Below are 21,317 nucleotides of genomic sequence, written 5' to 3' on the forward strand. Positions count from 1 at the left end.
TGCTGTCCAAGACCATGCCTGAGCTTCACCCTCTGGGAGTCTGTGTGGGAGTCTGTAAGGGCTGAGGGACTGAGGAAGAACGGGGTCACTGGGACACAAATAGCAGAAGGTTCCCTACTGGCTGTAGGGGAGGATGCATGAGAGGTCAGTGGTCTGGGGAAGGGGACAGGGAGGGGTCATAGCCCTGGCAGAGGCCCACTGTTGGCCCAGATGTCCGGCCATAGCAGAGGTTGGCCAAGCTGCCCGTGAGTGGATAGAGTGGTCAGTGCAGTAGAAAGACTGCAGAAGAGGCCAGCAGTGGCTCAGGTTATGTGTAAATCAACTCCACCCCATCTAGAAGACAGATGGCCTTCTCTGAGCCAGTGAACTACTAGGGGAGGCCAGGGAACATTTGAGTAAGCACTTCCAGAAATTCTAGAAAATATTGTGTCCAACTTTTTAGGTCAGAAAATTCCAAATGTACACAGAAGTAGAGGTAATAGTCTTATGAATCCTCCCTCTTGTACTCATCTTCCAGCTTCAACACTTACCATCCCATGGTTGATCTTATTTCTATTCCCATACCACACAGTTCATCCATTTAAAGTGTACAGTTCAATGTTTTTAGTATATTTACCATATTGTACAACCATCACCAGGATCTACTTTTCAAACATGTTTATCTCTGCCCAAAAACATAAAAAAACAAACAATAAAAAGAAAACCCCTATCCATTATCAGTCAGTCCCTTTCTTCAGCCCTCCCCCTTTCCCTATACAACCACGAATCTATTTTCTGTCCCTAGCTGATTCTGTGCATTTTCATGTAAATGGAATAATAAAATATATCATTTTTGGCGGCTTAACTTAAGTTTAAAGGTTCATGAATGTTGTACCATGTATCAGTACGTAATTACTTTTAATGAGTAAATAACATTCCAGTGTACAGATATACATTTTATTTATCCATTCATCAGTTGATAGACATTTGGGTTGTTTCCACTTTTTTGACATCATGAATAATGTTGCTATGAATATTTGTATACAAGTTTTTGTGTGGACATGTTTTCACTTCTCTACCTAGTGGTGGAATTGCAGGGCCATATGGTAACTCTATCTTTAACTTTTTGAAGAACTGCCAAACAGTCTTCCAAAGTGAGTGTACCATCTAACATTCCCACCAGCAGTGTATGACAGTTCCAATTTCTCCACATCCTTGTCAACACTAATTGTCTGTCTTTCTAATTGTACCACTCTAGTAGTATGAGGTGGTTTCTCATTGTGCTTTTGCTTTTTCTTCATGAGTAATGATGTTAAGTATCTTCTCATGTGCTTATTGACATTTGTATGCTTTCTTTGGAGAAATATCTAAATCCTTTGTTTTTTTATTGTTGAGTTGCAAAAGCCCTTTTTTATATTGTGGGTATCAGTCCTTTATCAGAGATATGATTTGCAAATGTTTTCTCCCCTTCTATGAGTTGTCTTTTCATTTGATGGTTTGCAGCACAAAAGTTTTTTATTTTGATGAAGCCCAATTTCTTTTTTCTTTTGTTGCTTGTGTTTTTGTTGTCATACCTAAGAAACCATGGTCTAACTCAAGATTACAGAGATTTACTCCTGTTTTCTTCTAAGAATTTTATAGTTTTAGTGCTTACATTTAGGTCTCTGATCCACTTTGAGTTCATTTTTGTGTACGGTATGTGGTAGGAGTCCAGCTTCAATCTTTTGCATGTGGATATCCAGTTATCCCACCACCATTTGTTGAAAAAGCTATTCTTTCCCCCCACTTAACTATCTTGGCACCTTTGTCAAAGATCAGTTAAACATAAATGTCTTCTTAGAACTCTGAAACAGATCTTAGATATAATTTTATCTGTAAGTATTCAAACATGTATCTTTAAAGATAGGAACTGCTTTTTTTTTTTTACAAAATATAATGGCAATAATATTACACAACCATAAAACTAACAATATTTTCTTAATATCATAAATATTTAGTCAGTGTTCATATTTCCCTAACTATCTTGTTGAGGAATTTATTAACAATTTACTTGCACCAAGGTCCCAATAAGATCCATACGTTTTTTTTTCCTTGCAATTTATTTGTAGAAAAAAGTGGATTAATTGTTCTATAGTGTTTCCCAAGTCTGGATTTTGTTGGTCCAGTTCCTTAGGGCAACTTAACATGTTGTTTTGTCTTCTGATTTTCTCTAAATTGTTTGTAGAATGTAGGTAATAAATCAAATTCCAATTGAGGTTTGTTTTTTGGCATAGCTATATTATAGGAGATGGTGGTTCTTCCATCAAGAGGCACATAATACCAGGTTGTCTCTATTTTAATGATGGCAGCAGCCCATTGTGATCATTGCTTAAGTGTCATCTTCCCTTAAAACACTTAATTTCTGGCACACCACACCACTGCCATAGAGTTTATTAAATTGTCCTGTAGACATTTACTGATATACACCTCCCCCACTGTATCTATCATATTTTATTTCCCACAGGGACTAGCATGGTGTCTAACTTATAGTAGGCATCAACAGATAAAGCAAAATGGCCCTAGGGCTAGGAGGATGGCATTTGAAATCCAGTGGCTGTGCAAGTTACTTAAACATCTTTCCATTGGTAGTTAAGAGCCAACTTCAAAATTTCAGAAATTATACAAGTGGGTTATTTCTTTTTTTGTTATTGGTTTTTAGCTCAAATATAATTGATACATAATATTATATTGGTTTCAAGTATACATATAGTGATTCAACAGTTATATACATTATTAAATCCTTACCCCAGCTGGTGTAGTTACTGTCAACATAGAAATATGTTCCAAAACTATTCACTACATTCCCTATGCTGTAGTTTCATCCCTGTGACTAATTTATATTATGACTGAGATTTTGTGCTTCTTTACCCCCTTCACCTATGTCACCCACCCACCCTAACCGCCCCCCCATGGTAGCCACCAGTCACTTCTCAGTGTCCATGAGGCCGTTGCTGTTTTGCACATTTTGTTTGTTTTGTTTTGTTTCAGATTCCATATATAAGTGAAATCATGGTATTTTTCTTTCTCCACCTGGCTTGTTTCACGTAGCATAACATCCTCTAAGTCCATCCTTGTTGTTTCAAATGGCAGGATTTCTTTCTTTTTATGGTTGAATAATATTCCATTGTGTATATGTACCACCTCTTCTTTATTCATTCATCTATTTATGGACACTTTGGTTGCTTCCATATCTTGGTTACTGCAAATAAAAGAGCAATAAAATATAGGGGTCCATATATCTTTTCAAATCAAAGATTTTGTATTTTTCAGGTAATTCTTAGAAGTGGAATTACTGGGTCTGCAAGTGGGTTATTAAACACAACTTTTATCAAAAATTAAATTGTAAACAGTTACAAATAAATTATGTTAAACAACTCTAATAAAACTTAAACTTATCACTTCCTCATTATTTTATTACATTTTACTATTTTTTAATGTCCTTGAAGTTATATATATTACATCTGTATGGTGGAAAACTATAATGGTGTGCTGTGACTGTTCAGCTCCTCCTGGCTCTCTGTTCAGTAATGTCATGTTGATAGCTTCAAATCAGCCACGGTGGGAATATTTACACCACAGAATTTGGCAAATGCTTTGAATCAGAATTTTCCTTTTTCTTAGAGAGTGGTTGTAAACATTTACCAGTACACCATTGTCTTTCACTGCTAAATGGGATAAAAATAGTACCCACTTCATGTAGGATGTACATAAAGCACAGTGTCAGGTACACATCTAAATAAATAGTAATCATAAATATTATTATTGGTATCTCTTCATCTCTGTACCAGGCAGCTGAGGGTAGCTGTACTGTCATGAGGCATTTCTAATCAAATGCACCATGGAATACTACACACCCATCAGAAATGATACCTACAAAAGAGCTGTAATGACTTGGGGAAATTCTCACGGTATAGTGTTATGTGAGAAGTCAGGTAACATTTCATGAATGAATGAACTATTAAAAAAAGGAAAAACCAAAAGAAACATGCTCTAATGTTAAAAGCGTTTGTGTTTCGGTCATGGAATAGTGATATTGTTTCTCTATTTTTTATTTTTTATTTTTTTATTTTGGTATCATTAATGTACAATTACTTGAACAATATTACGGTTACTAGACTCCCCCTATTATCAAGTACCCCTCACATACCCCATTACAGTCACTGTTTCTCTACTTTTTAAGTATTTTCCAAAGTTTTTATGTAGTGAAGAGGCATTTATTTGATAATTAGAAGACAGTGCAAACTTTACAAATGAGGGAATGGGAGTTGATGGTGTCTGAGGCCCCATCGGCCTCCAACATTGTGATATTTGAATGTTCTTCAAGCAGGCATTTTGCTGCCCACCAGAGGGAGCAGCTCTCAGCAAAGCTAGTCCCCTCTGGGCTGCAGGCCTGCCAGCCCTGGGAGAGAGGGACGGGGTCAAAGTGAGTGGTCCTGGGGAGCAGGTCTTCCACAGCCAGCCACAGCCAACTTCCCTCCTCATAGGGAGGATTACCACCCTGTGTCCACATCCAAACTATTTCTTTGACAACAGAAATTGTTTCACTCCCTCTTTATTCAAATTCAGGCATTTATTACTTGCATTAAGCATACATAACCCTTTGTCTTCCATTCACTCACACTCACTAAGTCATTTCCATGGATACAGTTCCAATCTGTTGTTCAAACTGTGTTTACCATTCTTCAGGTGGTCTTTTGCAATATCAAGAGCCAGACAACTTATGAAGTATGTGATTTAAATAATATAATAACTATTTATCTCAACAAGCAACTCTGGCTATGCATTATACAGACTCAGGATTGTGACTGTGACTTCAGATGTGTATCAGCTGAATATTCTTGGGGTCAGCAGCCAGGGCTTGTGGTCACACCATTCCCATGGCAGTTGCCTGCAATGTACAACAGAAAAGGTACCAGTTTTATAAGGAATCACATGTGGACATCAGTTAACTGACATCATGGTTATTTATTCCAGTGACATTAGTACCCATATAGAGGACATCATCTATTTATTCCCCATTGGGCAGTTTGATAATATATATCAGTAGCCTTTAAAACATGTGTATAATTTAGAATGAGTTTCATTGTGGTGGAGTTGCAAACAACATAAAAAACTCAGTGGCTTAAATCAACAGTTTTATTTCTCACTTATACTACATGCTCACTGCAAGTCACCTGGGGATCTGACCTCAGACATCTTCACTCCCAGGCTAATAGAGGAACTTCAGTCTAGAACATCTTCATCAGGGTGCAGTAGGAATGTGGACATGGGATTCCTATCAAGCAGGGAAGTTCAACTCTACCACGTGTTGGCAGAAGAGCTGGAACTGTCAGTGAACAGCTGTACAGTGAACTACTGTAATGGGTTTGGCCTCTGAACCCACCCTCCCAAAAAAACCCCAGGACTTTTTCTTGAGTATGTAATCATGAATTTGCTCAAAGATATCATTATGTGATGTTGATAACAGTGTTGCTTGTGATAACTGAAATTCAGAAACAATCTATGTGTTGTTCAACAGGGAAATGGTTGTAAAACATCCATTCAATGGAATACTATTCAGCTGTTAATATTTTAAGTAGTAAATCTGAGTTTAAGTCCTAGCCCTGTTAAAAAATTTTTTTTCACCATACTTAAGTAAAAAGAGAAGTTTACCGAACAGTATGACTTTATGCACGTGCATGCGCATGCACGTGCACACGCGCGTGCACACACACACACACACACACACACACACACAAGACTAAAGGAGACACACCAAAATTTTGCTTATCTGTATTTTCTACAGAAATTTGAGAATCAGCATGTCAATTTTGTTTAAAAATCCTGGAGTTAGGACAGTGACTGTGAAGGGGTATGTGGGGGGGACTTGGTGAAGGGGGGAGCCTAGTAAACATAATGTCCTTCATGTAATTGTAGATTAATGATACCAAAAAAAAAAAAAATCCTGGAGTTAGCAGAGGCTCCAAGAATGAACTAGTGGTTACCAAAGGGGAGCGGTGTGGGAGGCTGGGTGGGGACGGAGGGAGAAGGGGATTGAGGGGTACTTTGTTTAGTACACATCGTGTGGGGGGTCACGGGGAGAACAGTGTAGCACAGAGAAGGCACATAGTGGATCTGCACCATCTTGCTGCACTGATGGACAGTGACTGCATTGGGGTATGGGTGGGGACTTGATAATATGGGTAAATGGAGTAACCACATTGTTTTTCATGTGAAACCTTCGTAAGAGTGTATAACAATCATACCTTGATTAAAAAAAATTTTTTTTAATCCTGGAGTTAGGTGAGGCTTGCCATGAGGCCTCAGGTAGCTCTGCCTCCAGCCGTGAGCGAGGTGTTGGCACGCGGGCGCCCTGTCAGAGTGTTATGATGCCGTCCCATACCACCCTGGCTACTGGAATTCCCAGAAGTAAAGTGAAATACCCAAGGCTCCCCAGCACAGGCGATGGCTACATTCAGTTCAAGAAAAGCCCTCCTAAGATCCCGTATAAGCCCACTGCGCTTGCTGCACTGCTGTTTTTGACTGGCGCCTTTCTCATTAGCATAGGCTCCCTCCTGCTGGCGGGCCATATCAGCAAAGGTGGGGCAGACCGGGCTGTTCTCCTCCTGATCTCGGCATTCTGGTGTTCCTGCCAGGATTTCACCGCCTGCGCTTGGCCGGCTATGCATGCAAAGGCTACCGAGGTTCCTCATTCAATGACCTTCCAGACTTTGATGACTAGCACCCACCCTCAGCCCCGAGGAGGAGAGTCACAGGTGGGACTGAGCCCAGCTTTAAGACACTGAGCAGAAACTGTGGCTTAGTGCTAAGGATGTTTGCAGTTTGCAGATGTTAAAACAATGGCCAGAGTTTATGGGTCCATCCTCAAGAAGTTTACTGAGCTTACAATTAGCTAATTAGAACATGCTCTATTTTTCATCTCCTGGCCCTGGCAAAAGCTCTCGACAAGTTTTTCCACATGAATACGAATCATGAAAGAGTACCGATGCTAATGATATGGGAAAGTCGTTTTTTCTATAGTGGAAAGCACTGCTGCCACCAGCCTTTTTACAGCTGAGCATTTCTTGTCAGTAATCCACATTTTAATTTGTTCTCATGGCAAATAGAAGAATGTAGTGTCAAATTTCATGTACTAAGGAATTTATTTTGAAAATACTTAAGTATCTTATCCCCTACATGCATCTCTAACTTTATGTTCTAGTGGAAGACCTTGGCAAGTTAAGTATCAGTGTGGGTACATCTGTAATATTTTACTGCTTGCTGTCTTATCATTAATAGAAGCTAGAACTTTTTTAAACCTCAGAGCAAGTTTTTTTAAAAGTAAACACTTTCTCTGTTCACCAGTCTTTGGCCAACTCTGATCTGACTCACTAGTAGGTTGGCCAGCATATAATTTGGGTCATTCTGTCCTTTATGGATCAAGATGTTCTATATATCATGCCTTTAAGGACTGGACTTGTGGCTGTTTTCTAAGGAAAAATACAGATAAGTGTTTGTTAATAACCCCATCGTTAGCACCTTGCACTATGATGCCATTCTGCTAAAGATCTCAAGATTTAGCCCGGATCTCTGGAGGACTGACTGCTTTAGTTTGATTCCGTTGCCTAGCTTGCAAGAAGTATCCTATACTCAAAAGAAATTAAAATGACAAAATCTAAAAACAAATCCTGCTAGGATTTTGACTGAAATTGCACAGAATCCATAAATCAATTTGGGGTGAACTCGTATTTTAACAATATTGATTCTTGTAACCCACGAACATGATATATCTATTTACACTGGTCTTTAATTTCCAACAGCAATGTTTTGTAGTTTTCAGTTTAAAGGTCCTGCTTATCTTTCACTAAATTTTCTTCTAAATGTTTTATTGTGCAATGACAACTGTAGTTTAAATTTTTTTCCCAATTGCTTATTACTACTGTACAGAAATATAGTTGATATTTATATATTGACCTTCAATCTTCTTAAATTCACTTACTAACTTTTACAGATTCCCCAGGATTTTATAGGTATATGATCATGTTGTTTACATATAAAGACAGTGTTATTTGATCCTTTCCAGTCTGTAAGCCTTTGATTTTTGTGCTAACTCCACTGGCTAGGAGCTCCCGCCCTACCTTGAATAGGAGAGGTGAAGGTGGACAGCCTGGCCTTTTCCTGATCCTAGAGGAAAAGTCTTTGGCCTTTCACCATTGAACATGATGTTAGCTGTAGGGTTTTGTAGATAAACTTTATCAGGCTGAGGAAGTTGCTATTCCTAGTACTTTATTGTTTTCTGTTCATCTCTGCTGTCTTTTGTTCCTCTGGTTCTTCCTTTCCTGAACTTTTTTTCTTTCTAAAGAAATCTATTTTATTTTTTCTATTGGTTTGTTAGCTAAACTCCTTTCCACTCTTTCTTTTCTCTCCCTTGCGTTGCTTTAAGGTTTACACTGTGCATTCTTACGTTTTCACCTGGTGTACTGCTTCGTGTTCAGTGTAGAAGTCTTCATATGGTCCATTTATCCCCTCTCCAATATACCACAGTGTTATATGTATTATATCTACATATATTTTATTAACCCCACAGGACAGTGTTGTCATTTTTACTTTAAAAAGCCATACATACTGTAATGAAATGAAGAGGGAAACATAGACCTTTATATTTACCCCATATTTACCATTACTGATGGTCTCTGTTCCTCTCTGAGGATTCAAGTTTCCATCTGGCATATATCCCTTCAGCCTGTAGGACTGCCAGTAGCATTTGTTGTACTGTAAATCTGCTGGTGCTGAATTCTCTTCCTTCTCTTTTATCTGAGAATGTCTATTTTACCTTTATTCTTGCAGGATGTTTTCACTTAATATAGAATTCTGGGTTAACACTTCTTCTCTTTCAGCCTTTAAAGATATCATTTCACTTTTATTTGGTATCTATAGTTCTCTCTCTAGGGGCTCCACTTAGCTGCTTTTTTGTATTAAGTCCAGAGTTTATCTTTTTCTTTTCCCCCTGCAGGTGTGCTCTGGGGAGATCTAACTCAACCATTACCAGAAGTAGAAGGGCCCCAACTTTATTTCTCAAATAAACCTTTTTTTTTAAAAAAAACCTCAATCTATAGAGAAGTTGCAAGAATATTACAACAAACTCCCATATGTCCTTCACCTAGATTCACAATTTGATATATTTTATCCTTTCTTTTGCTGGACGATTTGAAAGCAGGGTCCAGGCATCATGTCGCTTTGCTCATAAATACTTCAGTATGTGTTTCCTAAGAATTAGGACATTCTCTTACAGAGTTGGAGTTCAATATTAAATTCAGGGAATTTAATATCTATACAGAATATTCAGTCCATATTCAATTTTTTATTCTGTAACATTTTCTTTTATCATCTTTTCCAAAATTTAATTTGGGATCTAGGATCATACATTGTATTTTGTTGTTATGTCTCTCATTTAGTCTAATCTAGGACAGTTTTTCAGCCATTTTTTGTTTTTTTGTCTTTTAAGAGGTTGATGTGTTTGAAGAGGAGACCATCTGTTCTGTGGAATGATCAGTCTGGACTGATGCATTTCTAGGTCAGGAATACTCAGCTCTTCACATCAGGAGACACATGGCATCAGATTGTCCCATTTTTGGTCATGTTAACTTGGATCACCTGGTTCAGTTGGCGTCTGCCACATGTCTCCACTGTAAAGGCACTCTTTTTCCCTTTGTGAGTAATAAAGAATGGGTGGGAAGATGTTTGCTGCTGGGTAAGCATCCTGCTCCCCAGCGCCCTTGCATCCGGTGATAGCATCCATTGCTGATTCTTGCCTGAGTCAGTTATTACTCTGATGATAGCAAAATGCCAATTTTCTAATTCTGTCATTGCTGATATGTGTAACAGATGGCATTCTACTGTAAAGAGGGGCTTCCCTCCCCGTTCAATTCATGAATTCCTTTAAATTCCTTATATTTGTTTTCATGCTCAAACTGTCCTATATTGGACCAATGGGAGCACCTTTCAGCTAGTTCCTATGTCCGATTGGCACAGCCCCATGATTCTTTGGAATTTTCCTTACTTCCTGGAACAATAGGATACTCCTGGTTTGTTCTGCACTTTCCCTGCCCAGCCCTGGGATCCACCATTTCTGTTGCTTCCTTTTAGTGGTTTGTGGACTGTACTCTGGCAGCACCATCTGTCGAGTCCGTGTGATAGATGCTTGTCAGAGTGGAAAACAAGGAACAAGTTTGTATTGCCTGAGGGAAACGTGTCCACAATTCTGTCCAATTCAATCTCCGTAATCACTGCTCTTTCTGCTAGCAGGATGAACAGCCCAGAGAATAGTCTGGAAGTCTTTTTTCTTTTTTTTTTTGCACATCTATCATTTATTTATTTATTTTATTAAGGTATCATTGATATACACTCTTATGAAGGTTTCATAAGAAAAACAATGTGGTTATTACATTCACCCTTATTATAAAGTCCCCGCCCATACTCCATTGCAGTCACAGTCCATCAATGTAATAAGATGACACAGAGTCCCTATTTGTCCTCTCTGTGCTACACTGTCTTCCCCATGACCCCCACACCATGTGAACTAATCATGATACCCCACAATCCCCTTCTCCCTCCCTCCCCATCCACTCTCCCCAACCCCTCCCCTTTGGTAATCGCTAATCCCTTCTTGGAGTCTGTGAGTCTGCTGCAATTTTGTTCCTTCAATTTTGCTTTGTTGTTATACTCCACAAATGAGGGAAGTCATTTGGCATTTGTCCTTCTCTGCCTGACTTATTTCACTGATCATAATACCCTTTAGCTCCATCCATGTTGTTGCAAATGGTAGGATTTGTTTCTTTCTTATGGCTGAATAGTATTCCCCTTGTGTATATGTACCACCTCTTCTTTATCCATTCATCTACTGATGGACACTTAGGTTGCTTCCGTATCTTGACTATTGTAAATAGTGCTGTGATAAACACAGGGGTGCATATGTCTTTTTGGATCTGGGCTCCTGCATTCTTAGAGTAAATTCCTAGGAGTGGAATTCCTGGGCCAAATGGTATTCCTATTTTCAGTTTTTTGAGGAACCTCCATACTGCTTTCTACAATGGTTGAACTAGTCTACATTCCCACCAGCAGTGTAGGAGGGTTCTCCTTTCTCTGCATCCTCACCAGCATTTATTGTTCCTTGTCTTTTCTATGTTGGCCATCCTTACTGGTGTGAAATGATATCTCATTGTGGTTTTAATTTGCATTTCTCTGATAATTAGTGATGTGGAGCATCTTTTCATGTGCCTGTTGGCCATCTGAATTTCTTCTTTGGAGAAGTGTCTATTCATATCCTCCGCCCATTTTTTAAAGGGTTATTTGCTTTTTGCATGTTGAGGTGTGTGAGTTCTTTATATATTTTGGATGTTAGCCCCTTGTCAGATATGTCATTTACAAATATATTCTCCCATATTGTAGGACGCTTTTTTGTTCTGCTGATGGTGTCCTTTGCTGTACAGAAGCTTTTTAGCTTGATGTAGCCCCATTTGTTCATTTTTTATTTTGTTTCCCTTGCCCAAGGAGATGTGTTCAGGAGAAAGTTGTTGATGTTTATATTCAAGATATTTTTGCCTATGTTTTCTCCTAAGAGTTTTATGATTTCATGACTTGTATTCAGGTCTTTGATCCATTTTGAGTTTACTTTTGTGTATGGGGTTAGACAATAATCCAGTTTCATTCTCTTGCATGTAGCTGTCCACTTTTGCCAACACCAGTTGTTGAAGAAGCTGTCATTTCCCCATTTTATATCTATGGCTCCTTTATCATATATTAATTGACCATATATGGTTGGGTTTATATCTGGGCTCTCTAGTCTGTTCCATTGGTCTATGGGTCTGTTGTTGTGCCATTACCAAATTGTCTTGATTACTGTGGCTTTGTAGTAGAACTTGAAGTCGGGGTCTGGAAGTCTCTCTTACTGCTAATGTTTGAAGCACCATGTTCATAGATATTGTCATCATGCATTCTATTTTTTTAATTAAGGTATCATTGATATACAATCACATGAGCAACATTGTGGTTACTAGATTCCCCCCATTATCAAGTCCCCAACACATACCCCATTACAGTCACTATCCATCAGCATAGTAAGATGCTGTAGAGTCACTACTTGTCTTCTCTGTGCTATATTTCCTTCCCCTTGTCCCCACTACATTATGTGTGCTAATCATAATGCCCCTTAATACCCTTATCCCTCCCTTCCCATCCACACTCCCCAGTCCCTTTCCCTTTGGTAACTGTTAGTCCATTCTTGGAGTCTGTGAGTCTGCTGCTGTTTTGTTCCTTCAGTTTTTGCTTTGTTGTTATACTCCACAGATGAGTGAAATCGTTTGGTATTTGTCTTTCTCCATCTGGCTTATTTCACTGAGCATAATACCCTCTAGCTCCATCCATGTCGCAAATGGTAGGATTTGTTTTCTTCTTAAGGCTGAATAATATTCCATTGTGTATATGTACACCTCTTCTTCATCCATTCATTTACTGATGGACACTTAGGTTGCTTCCATTTCTTGGCTATTATAAATAATGCTGTGATAAACATAGGGGCGCATATGTCTTTTTGAATCTGGGATCCTGTATTCTTAGGGTAAATTCCTAGGAGTGGAATTCCTGAGTCAAGTTGTATTTCTATTTTGAGTTTTTTGAGGAAACTCCATAGTGTTTTCCACTATGGTTGAACTAATTTACATTCTTCTCCACATCTCCACATTTGTTGTTGTTTGCTCTACAGAAGCTTTTCAGCTTGATATAGTCCCACTTGTTCATTTTTGCTTTTGTTTCCCTTGCCCGGGGAGATATGTTCATGAAGAAGTCACTCATGTTTATGTCCAAGAGATTTTTGCCTATGTTTTTTTCTAAGAGTTTTATGGTTTCATGACTTACATTCAGGTCTTTGATCCATTTAGAATTTACTTTTGTGTATGGGGTTAGACAGTGATCCAGTTTCATTCTCTTACATGTAGCTGTTCAGTTTTGCCAACCCCAGTTGTTGAAGAGGCTGCCATTTCCCCATTGTATATCTGTGGCTCCTTTATCATATATTAATTGACCATATATGCTTAGATTAATATCTGAACTCTCTAGTCTGTTCCATTGGTCTATGGGTTGTGGCACCAGTACCAGATTGTCTTGATTACTCTGGCTTTGTAGTAGAGCTTGAAGTTGGGGAGTGAGATACCCCCTGCTTTATTCTTCCTTCTCAGGATTGCCTTGGCTATTCAGGGTCTTTTGTGGTTCCATATGAATTTTAGAACTATTTGTTCCAGTTCATTGAAGAATGCTCTCGGTATTTTGATAAGGATTGCATCGAATCTGTATATTGCTTTGGGCAGGATGGTCATTTTGACAATATTAATTCTTCCTAGCCAGGAGCATGGGATGAGTTTCCATTTATTAATGTCCTCTTTAATTTCTCTCAAGAGTGCCTTGTAGTTTTCAGGGTATAGGTGTTTCACTTCCTTGGTTAGGTTTATTCCTAGGTATTTCATTCTTTTTGATGCAATTGTGAATGGAATTGTTTTCCTGATTTCTCTTTCTGCTAGTTCATCATTAGTGTGTAGAAATTCAACAGATTTCTGTGTATTAATTTTGTATCCTGCAACTTTGCTGAATTCAGATATTAGATCTAATAGTTTTGGAGTAGATTCTTTAGGGGTTTTTTATGTACAATATCATGTTACCTGCAAATAATGACAGTTTGACTTCTTCCTTACCAATCTGGATGCCTTTTATTTCTTTGTATTGTCTGATTGCCATGGCTAGGACCTCCAGAACTATGTTGTATAAAAGTGGAGAGAGTGGGCAACCCTGTCTTGTTCTGAATCTTAAAGGAAAAGATTTCAGCTTCTCACTGTTACATATGATGTTGGCTGTGGGTCTGTCATATATGGCCTTTATTATGTTGAGGTACTTGCCCTCTATACCTATTTTGTTGAGAGTTTTTATGATGAATGTGTGTTGAATTTTGTCAAATGCTTTTTCATCATCTATGGAGATGATCATGTGATTTTTGTCCTTTTTACTGATATAATGGATGATATTGATGGATTTTCAAATGCTGTATCATTCTTGCATCCCTGAGATGAATCTCAGTTGATCATGATGTATGATCCTCTTGATGTATTTTTGAATTTGGTTTGCTAATATTTTGTTGAGTACTTTTGCATCTATGTTCATCTCAGGGATATTGGTCTATAATTTTCTTTTTTGGTGGGGTCTTTGCCTGGTTTTGGTATTAGAGTGATGTTGGCTTCATAGAATGAGTTTGGAAGTATTCCCTCCTCTTCTATTTTTTGGAAAATTTTAAGAGAATGGGTATCATGTCTTCTCTAAATGTCTGACAAATTCAGCAGTGAAGCCATCTGGCCCAGGGGTTTTGTTCTTGAGTAGTTTTTTTATTACCAATTCAATTTCATTGTTGGTAATTGGTCTGTTCAGATATTCTGCTTCTTCCTTGGTCAGTCTTGGAAGGTTGTATTTTTCTAGAAATTGTCCATTTCTTCTAGGTTATCCAGTTTGTTAGTATATAATTTTTCATAGTATTCTTTAATAATTCTTTGTATTTCTATGGTGTCTGTAGTGATTTTTCCTTTCTCATTTCTGATTCTGTTTATGTGTGTAGATACTCTTTTTTTCTTGATAAGTCTGGCTAGGGGTTTATCTGTTTTGTTTATTTTCTTAAAGAACCAGCTCCTGCTTTCATTGATTCTTTCTATTGTTTTATTCTTCTCAATTTTATTTATTTCTTCTCTGATCTTTATTATGTCCCTTCTTCTACTGACTCTGGGCCTCATTTATTCTTCTTTTTCCAGTTTCAATAATTGTGAATTTAGACTATTCACTTGGGATTGTTCTTCCTTCTTTAAATAGGCCTGGATTGCTATATACTTTCCTCTTAAGACTGCTTTTGCTGCATCCCACAGAAGTTGGGGCTTTGTGTTGTTGTTGTCACTTGTCTCCATATATCGCTTGATCTCTGTTTTAATTTGGTCATTGATGCATTGATTATTTAGGAGCATGTTGTTAAGCCTCCATGTGTTTGTGAGCCTTTTTGTTTTCTTTGTACAATTTATTTCTAGTTTCATTCCTTTGTGATCTGAGAAGTTGGTTGGTAGAATTTCAATCTTTTTGAATTTACTGAGTCTCTTTTCATGGCCTAGTATGTGGCCTATTCTGGAAAATGTTCCATGTGCACTTGTGAAGAATGTATATCCTACTGCTTTTGGGTGGAGTGTTCTATAGATGTCTGTTAGGTCCATCTGTTCTGATGTGTTGTTCAGTGCCTGTGTCTCCTTACTTATATACTGTCTCGTTGATCTGTCCTTTGGAGTGAGTGAAGGGTTGAAGTCTCCTAAAATGACTGCATTGCATTCTATTTCCCTTTTAATTCTGTTGTTATTTGTTTCACATATGTAGGTGCTCCTGTGTTGGGTCATAGATATTTATAATGGTTATATCCTCTTGTTGGACTCACCCCTTTATCATTATGTACTGTTCTTCTTTGTCTCTTGTTTCTTTGTTTTGAAGTCTATTTTGTCATGCATTCTTATAAAGGGCTGACACATTCATAAGGCCATTTAAAAAAATGAGTTCAATTTGTTGACATTCAGCCCTCACTAAAGTCAGGGTATATCATAAGGGTAGTTGTCTTTAATTAGTCCTCTACAATTAAGAACAGTTCATTTAAGATTTTCTTTCCTATTTCTGTGGTGTGAATTATAAAATGTCTTAGAATTCTGAAAAGTAGGAAGGAATCACAATTTGACTGCTGCCTTTGTAATTTATCTAATGTAGTTCATTATGCAAGAAAATGTAGCAAGGAGCCTATCCAAGGGGAATTTTTTTGCATGTTTATATTTTATCATAAAAAAGAGAATGTTATAGGGATAAAGAGGACTGGAAACCCAATCCTTATGTGCAGTTGTTCCTGAAATGCTCCTTCCTAAAAATGAATTAATTCATAAAATATTTATTCCAGGAAGCTGGAATTTAAAGTTTTGATCAATAGCACTGAACATGGTAAATCAGACTGTGCCTCTTATAAGTTGGGTGCTTTTTTAGTGATATGTTTTCCCACCACCAACTTCTTTTCAAGTAAATAAGGCATGTTTACTCAAAACAAATAAAATGTTTTGACCCTAAAGAGTATCTTAAGCTTAAGAAAAAAAATGTAATAAATGGTTCATTATTCCATATTTTCTATTTTGTAAAATTTCTTCTAAGCTTCACCATCACTAAGATGTTTTTAAACTGAAGCTTCATTATCCTTTTTATCTCTTGCTTTTAAATGGTGGCATTCATTTTCACAACATGACGAGTTTCAGGATCCTTTAAAAATGACTTTATTCAAATTGTTTTCCAAAAGAGAGATTTTTGCTAGTTGTCTTTCATACCATTCAGAAGCGCGCTTGCCTGAATAAACATTTCAGATGGACTTGGCATCATCTGGGCCCAAGTAACAGCAAATAATGAGGCAAAACTGTAGAAATTGCCCAACATCTTTTGTGTGAATCAAATCGATGAATTGGCTGAGGTTTTAACAGCTTTGCTTTTGTCTGCTGAGACAGCTTGTCCAATAATCCCACTGAAATTCCTATCTGAGTAGTAAGACAAATAAATCAATGGAAGAAAATAGAGAGTCTAGAAATAGACACACAAATACAGTCAGCTGACCTTTCACAAAGGAGTGAGAACAATTCAATGGTGAGAGAAAAAATAGTCTTTTCAACAAATGGTGCTGGAACAACAGGACATCCACTTGCAAAAAGAAAAAGGAAAAAAGAAAAGATTGTAGACACAGAACTTACATCCTTTACAAAAATTAATTCAAAACAGACCATAGTCCTAAATGTAAAATACAAAACTATAGAACTTGTAGAAGATAACATAGGAGAAAATTAAGTGACCTGGGGTTGGGTGGTGATTTTTTTAGATACAACACTAAAAAACACAGTCCATGAAAGAAAAAACTGGTAAGTTGGGTTTCATTTCAAAAGACGTTTGTTCTACCCATATGAGCAAATAGATAGAACCCAGACAATATTCATGGTTCCAAAAGAGCATCAACTTCCTTCTCCAGATTCAATATCTGACATTTTGAAGACAGCAATAAATCTTGTTATTCCAATATGTTAAGTACAGGAGTTAACATACTGGAATACCATCTGAATCAGTACAGAAAAAGGGGAGTTATTTCCTTGATAACTGCCAATTTACCATTACCACCTGCTTTGCAGCTGTTTGCACAGCCTTCTGGACAACAGGGTTGGAAACCAGCAACTGAGAGCTCTGTGCTGACTGACCTCATCAAGCCACAAAGTTTCCGGAACCTGTGGGGGAGTTCCCACCCAGTTGCCCACACAGTGAGTGAATGGCTTTCTTGGTGACTTAGAGTTATCTTGGAGGTTATGATTCTGACCTCACAAGCAGATTCAATGCAGAAACTTAAAACTCACTTTGAAATCACTGGCTGTTACATAACTTGAGAATTTCTATGTTTTTGGCAAATTATATATTTCAATTTATTTGTGTTTGTGGAATGGAATTCTACTAAGTTAAAAGTGGTTGATTTACTACTGAACCATTGACAAAATAATGTAATGTTATTTTTTTAAATTGTGGTAACATTTACATATATAAAATTCAACATTTAAAATGTACAGCTCTGTGGCGTTCAATACATTCACAGTGGTGTGCTAGCATCACCGCTATCTAGTTCCAGAACATTTCATCACCCACCCCAAAAGGAAACTCTAGACCCATTAAGCATCCCTCCCCATTCCCTCTTCCTCCAGCCCCTGGTAACCACTAATCTACTCAGTATCTCTATGGAATTTTGGAGTTTTCTATTTGGAATAGTTCATATAAATGAATCATACTAAATGTGGTCTTTTGTGTCTGGTTTCATTCACTTACTATGATGTTTTCTAAGATCATCCACATTGTAGCATTTATCACTACTTCATTACTTTTAATGGCTGAATAATATTCTAATGTATAGATATACCATATTTTGTTTATCCATTCATCTATTGATGGACATTTGGATTGTTTCTATTTTTTGCCTATTGTGAAAGTGCTATGAACAATCTTGTACAAGTTTTTGTTTGAACCCCTGCCTTTAATTCCTTTAGGTATCTACCTGGGAGTGGAATTGCTGGGCCATATGATAACTCTGTTTAACTTATTGATGACCACCAAAGTTTCCCACAACGGCTAGACCATTGGACATTCCTGCCAGAAGGCATCTGGGCTCCAGGTTCTCCAAATCCTTATGCACACTTATGTTCTGGGGTGTTTTATTGTTTTTGTTTATTTTTGTTATAGCCATCCTAATGGGTATGAAGTGGATTCTGATTGTAATTTTGAAAAGAGAAGATTCTTGATATGATTTCAATCTTTTAAAATTTATTGAGACTTGTTTCATATAATGTTATTTTATAAATGATGAGTGTTGTTTTTTATGTGAACATATATGATATTATGAGAAATTAAACAGTAATAAAGACAGTCAGTCCTGAAAAAAGGAATTGTAGACTGTAATCAGCTGTATAAAATATACCTCTGTGTGATGCAAAGTCAAGTCCCATGTTCAGTGATAATGTTGTAGTATATACATTTCTTACATTATTTTCTAAAGTACTGCTTTGTTTTTACTACAAATATCAAAGAGGAAAAGGGGCCCTTTGGTAAGGCACAGACTTCAGAGGGGAAGTGAGTGCCCGGGTCTGGAAGTCAGAGCCACATGGGACTGCACCTGAATTTCTCTCCCTCCCACCTGCATAAGCCTGGCGAGTCACAGGACTTTCCTCAGCTTGTATTTATTCATTTGCCAACTGGGGACAATGTCACATATCTCATGGCGGATGTATCCTAGGTTAGGATTCACTGAAATCGGATTATAAAAAGTAGGTGCCATAATAGGGAATTACGCTCCATTTTTTCTAGCCTCTTCCCTTTGAGAGCTCAGGCAAGCATCTCTGATGAAAAAGGAACCCCTCCAGGAGGATTAAAGATGGCGGCGTGAGAGGAGAGACAGAGGCTTCCTCTTAAAACTGGATACAATTAGAAAATTTAATCGGCGCAACTAATCCTGAGAGAGCAACAGGAAAGAGGACGCGTCAGACTGCACACACCTGGAGAAAAGAGCAGACCTCAGCGAACGGGGTAACGTACCAGAGCTGTGGCTCCGCGGGACCCAAGCCCCTCCCCCACCCCAGCTCACGGGTGGGAGGAAGAGAAACGGAGCAGGGAGGGAGTGGAAGGCTTGGGACTGCTGAACACCTAGCTCCGGAGATCTGCTCTGGGAGCACAAACCTACACTTCATGGTGCTTTCATGAGACTCGCATGACTACTGGGTTGGAAAGTTAATACAGGCGGAGTTCCTGGGGAGACTAGGATTCCAGCTGCTTGTGGAAAGCAGGGATCCATATCTGGCTGCTCTGGGACAAAAACTTATACCTGTGTGCCTGGCCCACTGGCTCAGGCAGTGGAGACAGGCACAGTAGCCAGGAGGCAGGGAACAGCTCTTTCCTACCCCCAGACCGCTCCCCTGCGACCCCTGACATTGCTTCAGGGGCTCAGCAGCTCCAGAATAGAGCTCTGGACACTAGAGGGCGCCATATACAAACATGAAATGTCAAAGGAACCTTGTCCAGAGTAAAATTGTTAATACAACTCTGGAGAAAGATTTAAATGATATGGACCTCGTGACTCTTCCTGAAAGGGAGTTCAAAATAAAAATAATCAACATCCTAATGGAGGTACGGAAAGACATCCATAAACTCAGGAATGAACTCAGGTCAGAAATCCAATCGTTAAAGAACATGATGGAGGGTATTAAAAGCAGGTTGGATTTGGTGGAGGAGACAATAAATGAAATAGAAACTAGAGAAGTAGAAACAAAGAAGCTGAGGCACAGAGAGAAAAGGATCTCTTTTGAGATCTATTGAGAGAACTGTGTGACCAATCCAAGCGGAACAATATTCTCATTATAGGGATACCAGAAGAAGAAGAGAGAAAAAAAGGGATAGAAAGTGTCTTTGAGGAGGTAGTTGCTGAAAACTTCCCCAATCTGGGGAAGGAGATAGTCTCTCAGTCCATGGAGATCCACAGATCCCCCTACACAAGGGACCCAAGGAAGACAACACCAAGACACATAGTAATTAAAATGGGAAAGATCAAGGATAAGGACAGACTGTTAAAAGCAGCCAGAGGCAGAAATAAGATCACATACAAAGGAAAGGCCATCAGACTAACATCAGACTTCTCAGCAGAAACCTTACAGGCCAGAAGGGAGTGGCATGATGTATTTAATGCCATGAAGCAGAAGGGCCTGGAACCAAGATTACTTTATCCAGTGAGATTATCATTTAAATTTGAAGGAGGGATTAAACAATTTCCAGATAAGCAAAAGCTGAGAGAGGTTTACCTCCCACAAACCATCTCTGCAGTCTATTTTGGAGGGACTGCTATAGATGGAAGTGTTCCTAGTGAAAGGAAAGGAGCGAACACAGCAGCAATTCACCGGAGAATTCTGCTTTATTAGGGAAAGGTATTGGGTTATATAGGAAGGGGCATGGGGTGATTGTGGTGTTACTTCTATGGGGCTGGTGGCTATTGGCTAGGTGTTGGGATTGGGAGGGGGGCAAGGGGTGATTGGGCTTCAGGTGGTGCCGGCGGGAACCGAGGACCCAGAAGAGAAGCAGGAGGTTCACCATTTTATGGGTGGGGGCCCTTCATTCCCCCCTTTCTCCTCTATGGGGTTGTGGACGTTGCTTTCTCTCTGACTGCTTCCTGCTGAACGGGGGCGGAGAAGGGAGTGAGGGCTTGAGGACTGGGGGGAAAGGGTTGATAGGACTCCCCACAGTAAGGACGAGTAGATGTGGACTTCTTCAGGTTGGAAATCAGTGAAGGTTCCCTGTAACCATAGGTCGAGGACTTGTTGATTCTAATGGTGCCAAGAGGATACGGGTGCCAGAAGCCAGGCGTCTGTGGCCATTGTTTCCAGGAACAGTTTCCAGCGGAGAGAGGGGTCCATCTCAGCGTGTGGTGAGGAGGTCACGTGAGGGTGAGGGGTCTTCTGTGGCTAAAAGCTGGTAGTTCCTGAGTAAAAGCTGGTTGAAAGTTTGATTAGAGATTTTACCGACTTGGGATTTGATAAACTTTACTATACAAGGTAAGAAGAGACAGGCGAGAAGAATGATTATTATAGGGCCTGCAATGGGCTAAAGCCAGGTAAGGAAGGGGTTTGTTAGTATTGAAGAGAATGGGTTGGAGGAGTAATACTGTG

At 38.8% G+C, this 21,317-nt stretch overlaps 1 pseudogene; it reads left to right on the plus strand.

The window, feature by feature from the left end:
• Positions 1-6,208: 6,208 nt before the first annotated feature.
• On the plus strand, positions 6,209-6,739 carry LOC118910450 (transmembrane protein 230-like; annotated as a pseudogene).
• The last annotated feature ends 14,578 nt before the right edge of the window (positions 6,740-21,317 follow it).

Source organism: Manis pentadactyla, chromosome 2, assembly GCF_030020395.1.
Source record: "Manis pentadactyla isolate mManPen7 chromosome 2, mManPen7.hap1, whole genome shotgun sequence".
Classification (NCBI taxonomy): Eukaryota; Metazoa; Chordata; class Mammalia; order Pholidota; family Manidae; genus Manis; species Manis pentadactyla.